This window comes from Temnothorax curvispinosus, unplaced genomic scaffold (genome assembly GCF_003070985.1).
Source record: "Temnothorax curvispinosus isolate PA1 unplaced genomic scaffold, ASM307098v1 QBEX01011250.1, whole genome shotgun sequence".
In the NCBI taxonomy this organism is placed as follows: domain Eukaryota; kingdom Metazoa; phylum Arthropoda; class Insecta; order Hymenoptera; family Formicidae; genus Temnothorax; species Temnothorax curvispinosus.
In genome coordinates this window covers 401,424-418,349 of record NW_020221030.1, presented here as the reverse complement: position 1 = coordinate 418,349, position 16,926 = coordinate 401,424, and the positions used below count along the sequence as shown (strand labels likewise).

At 31.7% G+C, this 16,926-nt stretch overlaps 1 protein-coding gene across 4 annotated transcripts in view; it reads right to left on the bottom strand.

The window, feature by feature from the left end:
• Positions 1-16,926, bottom strand: part of LOC112461302 — a 239,338-nt gene that overhangs the window by 146,265 nt on the left and 76,147 nt on the right. For all 4 annotated transcript variants that reach the window (XM_025026497.1, XM_025026499.1, XM_025026498.1 and 1 more), the window contains one exon: positions 12,955-13,032. The gene's annotated coding sequence lies outside the window, so the exon portion shown is untranslated. The remainder of the gene's footprint in view (positions 1-12,954; positions 13,033-16,926) is intronic.

The window sequence follows — 16,926 nt, the reverse complement described above, 5'->3', positions numbered from 1 at the left end:
AAAAAGTCATTGCAAAGAAATTGATTTCATTACTTCTTTTTACTTTTAAAGTTAAAGCAATCGATATCATGTTTGTTGCTGTACCAAATATTGCAACTTATTGATTTCGTTTCAATTCTTCTACATATAATAACTGCAATCGTTAGATGATAATTAACAAAAGTCAATAAAATAAAATGATAATTCAAATCAGTTTTATATTGCACGACAAAAGTAATCCGGTGTATCTTATATTCTTTTTTTTTTCCTCTGTCGCTCTCATTTCTATCTTTTCTTTTTTGACATTGCACCTTCGCTCGCGCAGCATCTATCGAGCAGTCACTTCGTAAGATGGATCGCTGCGCGCCAACCGTTAATGGGCTTCCGGTCCGTTTCCATTCTCGGAAGTTTCCCGCTTTTTACAATTTAAGGGTGGCACACCTAGACCGATGTGCCGGACGGAAGCAATCTTATTCAACCAGAGAAACATTTAATTAAATGGTGAGAACAGCGAGGGGGTTTAGAAAATCAACGCGGCAATACTTAAAGTTTCACAGAAAACGTATCACCAATTATAACTTTGACTTAAAGATTTTAAAGAATGTCGAATCATGAATCAAGTATATCGTCATTGGATTTTCAAATTACATTGTGCAATTAGTTTTAGTCAAATTAATAATTAATAGCATATAATTAGCATATAAATTTAATAGAATTTTAATAGTATTGCTAAACTAAACTAAACTATATCGCTAAATTCACGTTATTTCTTCATTTTTTGCATTAACGATCCGTGATGAGAAAATCATAATTATGTGAATTGTAGAAAACAATATCTTTTGAATTTCAGAACAATTGCGCAATCTTATTTCTCCCACTTTTCGTTTTTAATTTCAATTCGCGGTTTCAGCACGAGTAGCGAAAAAGCTTCGGCCAACATCGTTGCAAGTCCTTGACATCGACGAGCGAATCATGATTGGTATTCACCGCTCGAGACGAGTGCCACTTCGCGGCTTTGATCTTTCTCGAGAAGAAAGCATGGTACATATAAGTCTATTTATAGATCTTTTCTATACCGTAATATAGAAGAGCATTCTTGCTCTTGCGTCATACTCTCGCTCGAATGTCTCAGAAATTCGTTCAACCAAAACCTGCCTAATTCTCTAAATCTCACAACATTCTCGTGTATGAGAGAAATCATCGATTTTTACTGAAATATACAATCTTAGAGACCAGATTTTAAATTTACATTCCACGTACATTTTCATGTATAAACTTTAATTCTTAAAAAAAGAAGCGTTTCCTTTTATTATTACATTCCACATTAGACTTGCACAGAGCAAACTTTCTCGGAAAAATTTTCCAGACGCTGAGTTATTTTTCGATACGCTATGCGCGGTTTCCTTTGTTTATATATCACTCTCTCTTCGCTTTTCACGACATCCAGTATGGAAGAACTCCTCTGTCAAGCTTTGTAAGATGGATCGTTTTAGGAGCTTTCCTTGCTTTCGGCATACGATGGATCGACCAAATATAGCCGAAGAGGTTCGTCCTGTCTTATGAAATGTAACGTGCAGACAAAAGATGACTTGCTTGTATATCTACAAAAGTGCCGAAAACGGAACAAAAGTTGGATGAATAATATCACCCATCCAAATAAAAAATCAATCTAATGCCCTAGAATTTTAAACAATTAACCTTAATAATATTATCTTTAATATCTTTAAGTCCAATTATCTTTATAATCTTTCGTCAGATGTTTGACCTATTATACAGATGATTACGAGATATTTGCAAAAAAAATCCTAACAATTTCTTGGAATATATTTTTGTCACTAAAAGTATTCAGGGCTTACATAAAAATAATTTTATATAGTTTTAAAGACATTTTTTCTTTCTCGCTTTTAGGTCCTTAGAAATGCATAAGATATTGTAATTTTATTATCGTATAATGTTTAAAAATGATATACTGAAGCTCTTTTTACATGTTATATACTTGCATGTTAAATCACATCATTTAACATGTTTAATCGTATTAAATTAAAAATTCAATCATATTAAATGACGTGATTTAAAACGGCAAGAAATGTGGAAGCAGAGCTTTGGCTAAAATAACACACCTGGATTTGCAGTGATGTGTGTACAATCTTCACTTTATTTCACAGAAAACATTTAGTATGTTTCTGCTTTTTATTTATTATAAAATAAAAATATAAAAATATATTATAATAAAAACGTTCTTTTGTTCCATTAATCCATTTAATAAATTTTATCTAAATTGTCACGCAGTTAAGAAAAACAGGGCTTGGGGATATAGGTATCTCTTTTCCTTTTTCATATTCCTTCAATTATTTTTTTGAAAAGCAAGTTTGCCTTTAAAATAATTTTTTACTTCCTTGTAATAAACTATTCTCTTGTAATGAGAGCGTTAACATGATGGCCGACCTTGCAAGGAAGACACAATGACGATGCCAGATGCCAGAAGCACAGGCAGCACGGAATCGTTTCTCCATTATTGCACGAGACACCAGTGTCCGCGACAGACACGTGTGCATAGCACAGAAATTTCTTGTCTGGTGACACATGTTCTGTATTCCTTACCGTGACTTGATCGAGTAAATTACGATGAAACTTTTACGAAGAGTTCTTACCATTCAACGAGAAAATTCATCAAAACGTAGTAAACGTAAAATCAATATTCGTTGGATACTATTATCATTTAAATATTAAATTTTGCTTTATATTGTGATTTGAATTAAACTATTACGAGCAATAAGATTTTACACCATACTTCGTTACGCAAATATCTCCAAAAATATGTTTTTATTAGACAATTAGTTTCAATTAATTATTTTATGAGAGAGAGAATTCGACAGTACAGCGAATGGTATTAAATTCAAATTATCTTCAATTCTAAACAAAAATAAGTCATTAATATGTTGCTGTGATCCTACATATAATTAATATCATAACCATTCACCCGCAACTACTTTCTCTCTATTATAAGCCACGCCATATACCATATATATATTTATATTTGCGAATCATAATATATGCTCTTAATCTCTTTCAATTAAATTAGTATTATTAATTAATATTATCAATCAACTATCCTTTTATTTTATTACATTTTTAACTTTTTTTGTATAGATTTGATGAAATAACTTAAAATAAAAACTTAAATGTAATTTTGTTTTCAAAATATATATTCTACACATTATGTATCTTAATTTTTCTTAATATAAAATTATAATTACAAAAATTAAAAATGTACTGTCACTGTACTGTCAAATTCTCTCTCATAAAATAATAAATTGAAACTAATTGTCTAATAAAATTTTCTATTTACTCTCTGATATTTTAATTATTGCGGTAAAAAGATATTATCGTCTTATTGTAAAAAGGTAACTCTAATTAGATTTCTCTTCCCGAACGTGTTTAATCAAATGCAATTAATTTGGACATTCTTGACTCTTAACGGACTTTTTCCTCTCGAACTGCAAATCTCATTAGTGACAGTTATGCTCTTTAAAACTTTATGAGACAGCCAAGCGACAGCTAAGGAACTCTGTTAATTTAGTCGTCTAGTAACCACTACTAGGTTCTCTTCCGGTACACCGAATCAAATTTCGATTTTACTCGTATATTCGGCGGAGTGAAAAGTAGGACAAAGTAAGGTAACATGCAAGGCGGTGTAAACTGTGCGCTCGCGGCAGCGGCGAGCAACAACGACGATATTTCATCTGGCGAATGTTTTATTCAGGCGTGTTGTATGCTAAAAGTCGACAGGTAATTATTTCCGCAGCTTTCCGGCTTCGAGCTGAGGGCGGTACCCTTCGGCGTGAGTCACCTCAACGCCGAAAACGTAAGGAAGATATTAGGCATGGGGGGTCACCTGCGAGATTTATGACTCGAATACTTCAACACGCGATGAGCTCGCCGGAGTACGAAATGCAAGCTGGCATTAGCCCAAATTGCCGAATGTCCGAAGACACCGTATCGTCGTTATTTATCAGAAAGCTGCTAGCTAAAATCAAATTTACTATCTTGCAGCGGATGCGGATGCTAGCGCGTGCCTCGAACGTGAAACACTGACTGCGTCAATATTCTTTCCATCTACGATATTCTACTCAATATCCAAAATATTTCCATAAAAGTGCTCTGGTCCTCACCTATATCGTTGCATTTCAGAATAATAAATCCTTTATTTTGATAAAAATTAAACGTCAGAATTTTTCACATTTTTATCCATTAAAGTGTAAAAGGATCTCAGTATGTTCACCGCTAGATTACCATATGCATAATATAAAAAAACATAAATAATACACGAATCAAAGGGACACAATATTTCTAATAAAACTAATTTATTCAAAAACTTCGTCTTTATATTAAAGTAATCTCACGGAAAAGCAGCAAAAAAATGCTACTTTTCTGAGAAACAGTTATCGCCGTGTTTCTCGACCGGCGAAGATTAGTTCGGAAAGCAGCATTATGTGTTACGCGTTCGACTATACATAAACCACGGCTTTAGTCACTGCCCAGAGGCGAGTGTTTCGCAGTAGATAAGTCATGACGGCGGAAGACGAAGCCGGATTTCGGCAGCGAGCGTTGGTGACGAAACGATTACGTTGTTCACAAAGAAACCGAGTGTGAGTTGGCAAACGAAGCCTCTCTGAAAATAGAGCCAGGAATGTAATGCGCGAATCTAATCGGATACATTTGTGCGTTGCACGTCTGTTGAGTGCACTTGCGGCTGCAAAGCTCAGCCGCGAAGTGATGCAAGCCACCGCTCTGTCGAGCTAATAGCTGCGAACATGCCAATATCAAGTGGAGTATGCACTAACACTTTTGATCTACACTTCAAACTTCAAGATGCCCCCTTTATTGTTTATATATCGAAGATATATCAAAGTTTTAAAATATATTTCGTACATGCTAAAATAAAAAATTGTTTGTTTAAAAAAACACTAAAAAATATTGATTGCAAAGAATAAATTTAACATTATTTTGCACAATTTAGATACGTGTAGAGATGTAATACACATATTTGTTATTTATGTTGTAAAATACTGTCGTATTAAGGAGAGTTGTGATATCGAAGATAACACAACTCTCCCGGTTTCATTCTTGTATTACACATAAATAAACTAACTAATTAATGTACACACGATACAATACCTGATACGATATTTGATACGATAGTCAAGTTAGTACATTCATGCATTATTCCTTGTTCCATAACATGACAGTATTAACAAGACGTGCTTTCCGCCGTCCTGCAACGCCTGTCGAATGTGCTTCTATGCACAAGACGATGCATTGTTTTGGGCTCCACGTAGACTTCGCCAAAGGAACTACGAGACCGCGTACACCCTTTGTCAGGGTAATAGCTGCAATCAGCTTTGTGCTAGCTGAAACATCTTTACAGAATGCAGCCGCGCATTGTGACGCATGCAACTCGCATGACTGCAATTACTTGCGGCGACGAAAGAGTGCGCAATATGAAATTAAATAAATTCCTTATTGACTTTATTATTCTTTAAAAATCTATTTCAGCTAACAAAATTAGAAAGATCTATAGTTTAATATACGAATGTTATATATTTGGTAGAAATTTATTTGGTGTGCAAATTAATTCGGCGTTACATTAAAATTAAATCAATTATATCTTTGTTTTAAATTTGAAATATTTTCCGTCATTTTGAAATTTTAAAGTGCCAATCTTAACATAAAAAAAAACACTATATATCTTAGCGAAACAGATGATAAAACTTCATAAAACAAAAATGAACACATTGGCATCCGAAAAGCGACATTTGAGGCATTGTATTTTAATTAAAAAAAAAATGCTTCTATAATAAAGCCACGAAAATAATTTGTTCTGCTCTGGGTAAAGGTGCTGTAATCTCTGAAATGTACAAAAAGTGATATCAGAGTTTCAGAACTAAGCGAGTCATTCTGCAGCATGACAACGCTCGGCCACATGTCGCAAAAAGGACAAAGAACGTTATTTGTTCCTTGGACTGAAAAGTTCTCTCTTATATTCACGCGGCGTATTCACCGGACCTAGCCCCGTCGGATTACCACCTGTTCCGGTCGCTCCAACATCACCTGATTGATACGCGCTTCGAAACAGTGGAAGAGGTCTGAAAAAGCATTGACGACTTTATCGACTCAAATCTGCTATCTTTTTTTCAAAACAGAAATTGTCAGTTGCCCGAAAGATAAAGCAAAATCATCAAAAATAATGGCAAATATTTCGAGGATTAAAATGTATCTCATTTTTCTGTAAATAAACGTTCAATTTCTTTAAAAAAGGCACCGAATTAATTTGCACACCTAATATTAATGTATATTTTTATATGCATGCATACATATATGAATATATTGTATTGTCAGTATCACGCTACTATGACATAATTGCAATGTTTTATTTAAGAACATGCAATGTAATGCATCAAAAATTAATCATAAATTAGAATTTTAATTCGCTTTAATTAATCTTATTGTTTGATCTTTAATGTTAAAGCGATATAACTATCACAAGTTTATTGTATAATAATTAAAATTTATATAAAATATCTGAATTTTATCATCACTATATATTATGCAGATTAAGAATTACGATATAATATAACGACAAAATTGGTATCAAAAATTTCAAGTCCCAGTATAATTCTATGAAAAACATATTAGCATGCGAAATTAGTACAAAAAGAAGTATTAATTTAAAGTATTTTCATGATGCTTGCATGTCGAATACGTTGCCGCACAGATTGCAACAACGTGCACGCATGCGTATATGTATATACAAATGCATATATATGTTTCAACTGCAGGAAGCTTCTAACGCATGCAATATGTCTGAGGAGATACGTCTCCTTTGTACCCGAAATTAACCATGAGCAGTTCAAGTAGATATCTAACTATTTAATCTATAAAGTAGCGAAACTACTAAGTAACGTGAAGTCATGAATTAGTGCTTTGTGAAATTAATATTGCAAATATTGTATTCATTTTTTATATATTTATGCAAAATATTTATATAGCAAATACAGTAAAATCTCTCAAAACCAACTTTTATAATAATAATATTTGTCATATATAATTAACTATATATTTAACAACTGTTTATTACTTAACAATGGCTAAACATTCAATTATTTTATAAAAGATTCAATTTTACTTACATTTATTATAGGAAAAATTTATATAAAAATGTGATAATCATATCAAATAAAAATTAGAGAATAAGATAGAAATTAGAAAAATTTGGATTAAATCGCGTGTTACGCGAATCTTCTTGTGCGGATACACGTGCAAGAAAAAGAGGAAAACTTCTGGTGGAATTACTTCGCGGAGTTTCAAAAGAGAATTTGCACCTAATAAACGGCAGAGAGAAAGTGAATAGGGAGGAACCGCTCAGCATTAGAGAGGAAAATTCAACGAATGTGTAAGCCCACAAAACAAGAATAGTTTTACTACATCTAAATTGAATTTTAAGCTTAATTAGCGCTTTTCTTTCATACACAAGATAATTTTTATATATATACCTATTGTATAAGTTATAGAAATATTTTAATTTCCTCCATATTTGGCTGAACATTCACCAACACAAAAGGAATAAAAAATTATACGAAAATTTACGGTTAATATTCACTGTAAGAATAATCTTCTATAAAACTATTATTATTGTTAATTTTAATTACGTAATACTGTGATATTTTTTTATTAAAAATTGAATGCTGATGCTCCTATAGAACTGAATATTTGAGACTAAATACCTAATTATACAATGTAAGAGATTAAACGTAGATAAAGTTAGGTGCGTGTTAGATGCGAGAACAAAAAAATCTACTTAAATTGCATGAAAGCAAAGCCTCATCAAGCAGATCTTCAATGTTAATTACAAAAAGGCGTGACACGGAGATGGAGGCTATTTCGGCATGAGCGAGCAGTGAATTAAGTCCACTCATGAGCAAACGTGGAAAAGGCGGATCCTTTCTCTCGAAAGGACGATATCCTAGTGCACAAGAATGTGTCCTAGGTCCTGGATACAATACGTAAAATTAAGCCAAGCGGATAATCTTAATTTATGGAAAACCACGATGCGCAGATATAAATCAGCATATGCAAACGCTTAGAAACCGCGGACGTGCATTTCTAAAAAGTATTTTTCTCGTTATATTCTTTTTAATTCTAAGTACGGCAAAAAACAGCATTATACAATGCATTGTACAATGCAGTCGCTAAGAAATAAGTTTATAGATATTTTAAGAAGAGTTTATTGATATTCCTCTCAAAAATAAAATATTTCTTATGCAGACCTATTTTGATCATTGGCAGCAATGCAATGTAAATAGCAATGTAATATCTTTTTAATATACCTGTAATCTCAGTAAAGATTATATTTTTAAAAGATAAATAAATTATCTATATAATATGTATAAGAACTCTGTTATATATAAGTAATAATGTACATGTATAAGTCTTTGTATACAAAGCTTCAATACATGTATGTATGAAACTGAATATACTGCATGATAAAGTTTAATTTAATTTATCAGAATTTATTAAAAATGTTCCATCTCCTAGCTACCATAATCAAATGTAGCTGATAAAACATTTTTAATGAAATCTGATAAATTAAACTAAATCAGTATTCATTACAAACCACCAAATTTCTGTATTAATTAAAAATAAGTATTATAATATATATAGCCACACGTTTGTAAAACATTTGGAAAAAAATTGTTTTTAATTTATACAAATTTAATTAGAGTTTAACTTGCCATAGTTCATTAAAAATGTCCCATATTTTTACATACATAGGTATATTCAAAATATAAATATAATAACAAAATTTAAATAAAGAAACTAATTTTTAGAATCATCTTTCTCAGTCGTCTCTAATTAGAAGTAAAAAATACTTCTGTCTTTTATCCGAATCATCATTCCTGCCATTTTTTGGACTATTAACGAATTAGCGACCTCGAAGCTCAGCTTCTGCTTCCTTGGTCGGCAATTACGTGCACGACGTTCGTGGGAGGAGTTCCTGTTAAAGGAAGTAGGTACTCTCACAGGACTAGTCTCGCGTTGATAATAGGACTTTTCAATAGAACCTTTAATGATTATTCCTCATTATTCCGATCCGTTTCATTTGTCCCTCCCTCACCTTCAATTTCGATTTCTCTTCGCATCATCAATAAATTTTATCTGATCTGTTAGAAATTCCACTTTCTCTTTTTCGTACTATAATTAAATGGCATAAAATTAGTGATACAATTCTTTAACCGCAGATATTCTTTAATTATCAAAAATGTAGTTAAGTTCATGTAATTATCATTGATAACGATCATTAATCTTTAAATTTAATTAAAGACAAAAAATTTCAACAAATAAACCTGTTTAATTAATAGTCTAATTGTTAAAATAAGATTCTACGTAACAATTGAAACTTATATTAATTTTTTCTTAAAATTTAAATCAGATATAATTTATTGCAAAAATATAACAAATAAATAGCAGAAGAATGAAAATTATATTTTTCATCATGTTTGATCTGTGTGTACATGTATATGTGTGTGTGTGTGTGTGTGTGTGTGTGTGTAAACGTTATTTAACAATAATACTATTAAATTAACATATATTATATTCAATAAATAATATTAATATTCACTGAAAGCATTTACTTCTTTTTATATCCTTTAAAACATGTATGCTAAAATATTCATTGTTCTTTAAAAATCTGCAAACAGCGAAGCTAAATCCGATACCTATGCTCCATATGAAATTTCGCCCATTATTTATGATTGAAAATTCTCTTTTTCCGATCCTCTTTTCCCATGCCTACGAAAGAGGCGAATAATGTCGAAAAATTCCGATTCTACTCATCACGCTGCTAAACTGTAAGCTTTTTACAATATTTCACTTTTATGAATAAGAATGCAGTTCACGCAAAGCAGATATTCGAGGACGGTAGAACTTCCTCCAGAAAGGCTTTCGTAAGTTCACCTAAACCCTTTTAAAACTTCAAGGCCTACTCGCACATCCTCTTTTGCACTTCCCCCTTTTCAAAATCCCTAGCGGAGCTTAAATTCAAATCTCGGCTGCACTTCATGTTCTCACACAGAACAGCTTAGTATGTTTTAAATATGTCTAAACCAGACTCAAGTATATTTATGAGCATTCATTCTTATATGTCATTAAGTACATATATTGTAGTTTTATATAGTAATCATTTCACGTATCCAATAAAAACAATATCTTCCTAAATAAAATTATTTTAACCATTTTACTTTATATAGCATTTATATATAGCATGTTTGCACCACGTGGAAACATATGATATTTATAAACAAATCAGGAACAATCATTTTATCTCTTACAATTAGAAAAATATATTTATGATAATATAAACTAAATAACTTTTTTATGTAATTTAATTAAATTAAATCTTTCATTATTGTAATAAAATAATTTAAGAAAGGGATAAATTAGAATATGAAAGAGATGAAAACACGTATAAATATTTTCTATTTTTATAGTGGTTAATGGAAGATAATTATTTCAATTTCAATCACGGAAAGAACGGTTTTGCTGAAGTATTTAAAAATTTAGCTAGATACAGATCTGAAAATAATTTTGTTGGACCATCAAAATCAAAATAATTTATATAAAACATTCAAGCTGATTACTAAAATGTCAAATTTTTTTACAGCGTTATCATACTTTAGCGACCTACTATAATAATTTTGATGGTGCAACAAAATTATTTTCAGATCTGTATCTAGCTAAATTTTTAGATACTTCACCAAAACCGTTCTTTCCGTAAAAGTATATTAAAATAATCACTCGCGTTTCAAACTGTCGATTATAAATATCACAAAGCACACATATTTCTCAAATATTGACTAACACACGAGAAGCACGCGTCATAAGAGATAAGTTCAGCGAACTGTTTTCCGAGTAGGTTTTCTTGTTTTATTCTCAATATCTCATTTCTGCGGGCTAGAGTGTGTGTGACGTTATTATACGCATGTTTTTGCTTTTTAATGCAAAATCATGCGTATAATAACAATACATACTCAAAAATCACGGAAAATGTTTAATTATAACAAACGAGAATAATTTCGATAATGAAATTTGAATTATACCACTCTTTATGTGAGACACGTCGTATCTAACATTCAGTGCTTTTTATCGCGGGACTTCAATATTTATATAAAAACGATCGACCTATATACTGTAATTTTGGAACAAAATTAAACACACTTGAAAATACATTAAAATAAAAAAATATTATTCAAAACATCCTTTCAAAGCTAATTTAAAATATTTGATTCCAATTAATATTTGGCATATAATATGTATGTATGTAAACAGTCATCTTGAATAAAAATTTTATTAGAGAAAAGAGAGAAAGAGAAAAAATTTTTTAAAAAAACCTTTTTTAAAATAATGGATATGAATATGTGCATTGTATAATATACACACATTCTCTGTCTTTTTCTTCTTATTCATATAAGAAATCAATATAATTTATAAGACATTGGTTTTATATAAACAGTTACGATAAATTTTAATTAATACGTATGAGAATATCCTATAGTTTGATGCGGATCCTTGATGATTAAATACCGCGTTAATATCTCGAGCGCAATGTGGATTGCAAACGCGCAATCTGTAGCGTTCAAATCTCGGAGCTGTAGGCGGCTTAGGCTCATACATTTACTGCCAATCAACCGCTGTCAGTTACCATATCGATTTCACGGCACATGTGAGATATCGCAATAGTATTAGATAAATTATCTATAGATATTACTTTCTTGTGGGCATTTTTCTAAAATATCTTCAATATCTATCTCCTTTTAAAAATAATTAATTATTTCTTTTTAGATAAGATAAAAATCTAAGGAAATGAAAATAGATTCATATGATGATTGGAACCAGCACTTTGCTCGCTTTTGTACGAACAAGTCTTTAGCCGGAGCACAATTCCAGAGTTGCTCTGACCACGGTAACGCGTTCGTTTGCCGGAACATCATTTTTCATCCGTCGTCTCTCATCTGGAGTCCCGACTATGATTTATCGCGCCGCCACATCGTCGAAAAACTTGCTAATGCGTGCCGCGCAACGGCAGGATGAAGATGCACTGCCGTTTTCGCAGCACGAGAAATCCCGCAAGTATCGACAGGATTTTCATCGAGCGCGTTAGTGGAAATTAATCGCAGCTTCGCCGCGCTTTTTCTCGGCTTTTGCACCGTAAAAACTTCGCAAGTACTTCCCACAAAAGAATAATATTTAATCTGTTATTTCATATACTAACTTTATATGTAAAATTATTCACTATCTAGGTCTAGTGCACTCGTTACAGTAACTTTGTATATTGATAGCTTGAAAATGCTATCTAAAATTCGTTAAAAATTATTGAAGACTTTCAATTAAAACTTTTTCTAACATATGGAAAAATTCAGAAATCAATGAAACTCAAGAGTATCAGAAAGTACAATTAAAACTTACATAAAATTTGATTATTTGATATAATTAAAATTTAAAAAAGTTCAATCGTTTAATATACACGGACGTTTATTTAATATTGAAATATGTTGTTTACATCTAAATGAATTTTATTTCAATAAAGATATAAATTATTAAATTATATCTGACCTTGGAAATTAAACATATGATTCCGATATAAAACAAACCTTTCTAAGAAAAATTTTATTCTACATTTATTAAAAGATCAGTACTCTATCTCCAGAAAAATGCTCGATTCAAATCGTAGGATAAAGCGATAAATGTGTTTAAACAAAAAATATTAAATATATTTATCGTAAATCGATAAAAAAATCTATTTATCGGTAAAAAATTATTTAAAAATCTATTTGTCGCACTACTCAAGGATTTCTATACACAATGTCAGAATCGCAATTTAAAATATACGCACTAATTGTAAGGTGCAAAACAACTCACCAACTGGACACCGTTGTCTCCAAGAATTTCTGGCAGTCATCGCGTTCTTTGGCACAGAAATTGACGCAGTTGCTTTATCTGCAACATGAACATTGATCGGGAAATATTATACCTGCGTATATTAAGACATTAATTTGTGATCACGACTGTTAGATACATTGTTTGATCATTGTTCGATTAGAAGGCCATTGGGGTTTGCCTGCTGCACCGTGCAAACTTTGGCACGTGTTGCGCCAAAAGTTGGCGCCGTTTAGCGCGTCGATAAAATCTCAATTATAGTCCTTGACGTATCGCATAAGAAGCCGATATTTATAACCAAGCATCATACACGACCCCCTAATATTAATATACCCGGATGGTATTACATCACTGACATGTTTCATATTGACACTTTAGTATAACAAATTTAAGAACTTTCTTATTTATTATATGAAATCACGGAAACTCCACATTTACCATCTATAGTGGCATATAGAGTAAACTCGAGTAAGATGGCCATAGAGGAAAGATAGCCAACCTATGTTCTTTCAATCTAGCTCGCCATGAAACATCGAATAAACACCGAGTTTACCCTATTTTATTGTGACGTAGCTATGTTAAAAATACTTTATTTTTAAATGTGATTATATCGTTAGCTCTGCGTCACTTCAAGTTATACGCAAACACATAATTATAATGATGTTCTAAAAAACACATAATTAAAATGTGTTTTTTAGAATATCATTGTCCATGAGATTTACAAATTTATTTCGAAATGCTAATGTATCATTTAATGGAGTCGTTAAAAATAATAATAAATATTTTAACAAATATGGAAAAACTACAAAAGATGAATAAATCAGAACAGACTATGTACTGAAAGTGTAGAATAATAAAGAAAGAAACCATTCTAATTTATCATCTTGCGTGAGATTTTACTGGAAATCCTTACGCTTTAATGCATCGATAAAATCTCAATTATGTGAAGTGAGACGTAGGTATAGAAGTCGACCCTTCTCCACACATCGCGTTATATACACATAAAAGGACGTAAATGTGTAATAGGTGTGTATAAAGCTGTACCATTGCACACTACAGGAATCTAGATTATTATCTAGACTCATTGGCTAACGGCGCGACCGCTACAAATTCGCACCGGATATGCGAGATACGATGAATCGCGGTATCTCGTGCTGGTTTTAATTGAAGCCCTTACATATATATAAAGGAATAGAGCTAAGGTTTATCTACCGCCAAATATGTTCCGCGAAAAGCAAGAAACAGGATTATCTCCACCACGTCTATCAGGCAAGATTCGCGCACGCTATCTATGAATTACCTGAAAGGACAATTTCATGGACATAGAAATTGTTTTCATTTTAGAATCTGGATGACAAAAAGGAGTACATTTATTACGCACAACAAGCGAAATTATTTATTCTTTTGTTTGGTAAACTGCAGCCGATTAATTAGCACATTTGTGAATAAAAAATAAACGTTACACCGCCATAAATGATGAATGAAATATAAACTTACATTATAAAATTTTAGAGGAAAATATACATAGAATATTTTGAGCAAATATTTGCAATATATATTTGCAAAATAATAAATAACTTGCAATAATCTGTTATCGTTATCGTATACTAAGCAGATATTATAATTTTTTTACGAGCTTCTAACAAAAATAACTAATAGTCTGTAGACAACTATTTTTGGTAAAACTATTATTAGCTTTAACTCGCTCATTTTATTATAAATGTGACTCAAAGATTTTATTACAAGTGTAACTTATATATAAGGTTGCACATTATTCTTAGTCTCATTAATTACGGAAGATGACACGTAAAATGAAAAAGGTGAAGTGAGCTTGTCCTAATTGAAGAGCACTGCGAACTGCCACGAGAAAGCAGCATCTTTCATTATCAATGTAACCGCGAGAAAAGTTTAAAAACCTTTTTACTTTTTTCTGCATTTCCTTACAACTGCATGTCTTAAAGAAAAATATCACAGAAACACTTCTACATTCTATGTATTTTAAAACGTCTCTAATTATTATTTTCTTTATTTTCTCTCTCTCTTTCTCTCAAAATATTTACAATTAACTTTTTTTATACGTGCAGATTTATGCTTTTCAATTAAATATCACGAGAGAAATCGTTATATATGACTATTTCCGTCAGAGTAAATTAAACTATACAATTATAAAAATCAATTTGTGCATAAAACTTTATTTTTTTCTATTTCTACCATACTTTGATCACATTTTTTCAGCGAGTAGAAAAACAAAAATAATATAATAAATTGGCGTAAAATTAAAATTCTTTAACGATTGGAATCCTTTAACAATTCAAATCGTATACTCCGTTTATAATTCACCAAATTATTGCTCTTGACATAACATATGAAGTACATATATGTATCCTACATTTATATGCATACTATGCATATAAATTAATTAAGAGGTACAATACACTATCGTTACGCGGTAATCATAATCCGCGCGATGTATAATGGTGCATCCAGATATTCCCCGTAAGATACTTAACTCTTTTATGGTCGGTATAATACTGTATAAAGAGAGTCATAAATTTTTCATGCCAGGTAAAATTCTAGAATTTAGATATATCAAGAAATAGGCAAGAACAGTAAATAACGCGCGAGAAAATATCCCGTTTCGATTTCAGAAATCAATTACCAGTGTCCGTGCAATATGTATTTCTCCAATTCCATTAAATATTTCCGTATTTCGAAAGATTGATGAAGATTCATGGCCTGTCACGCAATGTAATAATAAATTCTTCACCCATCAAATTCACAATGGATGGAGAATTCACAATCGACAAAATTTTCTAACATTTTTTTCCTATTTACTTTTTGATAAATCTGTCACTAAATCAGCTAGAAATTAATGAAGAAAACTATCTACATATTCTGCGTGAATTTTCCGAATGTCTTATCTCGATACTATATGCGTGCTGAAAATCTTTATTTAAAATAATGGAAAGGGTAGATATTTAAATTAAACTTTAAAAATTCATGAATGCATTAAAACGTTAAAGAGGAGAGATTTAAAAAGCTTTGTTTAAAAAGACGAGAATGTACTAATTAAAAATAATTATAGAGAAATAGATTATTATAAATCTGATTTATCTTTTGTAACTCATGACTTTCTCAATTATACAATTTCAATAAACAAAGATGTGTAATTATACAACTTATAAAATAAACGTAGCCTATTTATAGTGTATGTATACCTAGTAAATTTTCAGATTATTTCTTTTCACATTTCAAGGAGAGGAAGGTCGCAATTTGCACATCGCACATTTATGTTAGCCTCGTTACTGAGTTATCCACCGGTAGCTGCCGCGTGGAAGTAATTACTGCCTCTTCTCGAGAGTGCGGCGGCTATTAATCGTCGCTACTGCTTATCATAATTAATTGCGGCATATAACGAGCAAAAGCGCCGCGCCAAAATCCGCGGCCCGACAACATCAGGAGTTCTCACGAAATCTAGCTCGCGCGATATTCAATAGCATGCAAGCCGCGGTGGGTCGCGGATTTATTGTCGCTCTGGCGTCGAGCGTTTATCCGGGATGGGTGGCGTTTTAACGGGCTCGATATTTAACGGGCGTCGCCGATAATATTTCTCGCCGCTCACTCGTTGGCGGTGGTAGAGCAGCTAGTCAGCAGAGGCCAGAAAAAGGGATAAATGCAGAGGAAGAGAGAAGGAAATAGCTCCCATAGGACAGATTACCTACCGATAAACTGCGTTAATAATGATAATCAGTTCGTAAAGATGGGTGGCGTTACAGCGATAATATAGAGTCCCGCCAGTTTTATTATCTCACAGATTCTCATGATATAGATAGAGACAAATGCTGTTTTGTATTCCGACGTAATATTAATATTAGAGCAAAATAATTTTATGAACTACATAAAACATAAAAAAAAACTAATTAAATATAAAGTGTAAGAAGATGTCTTTTACTA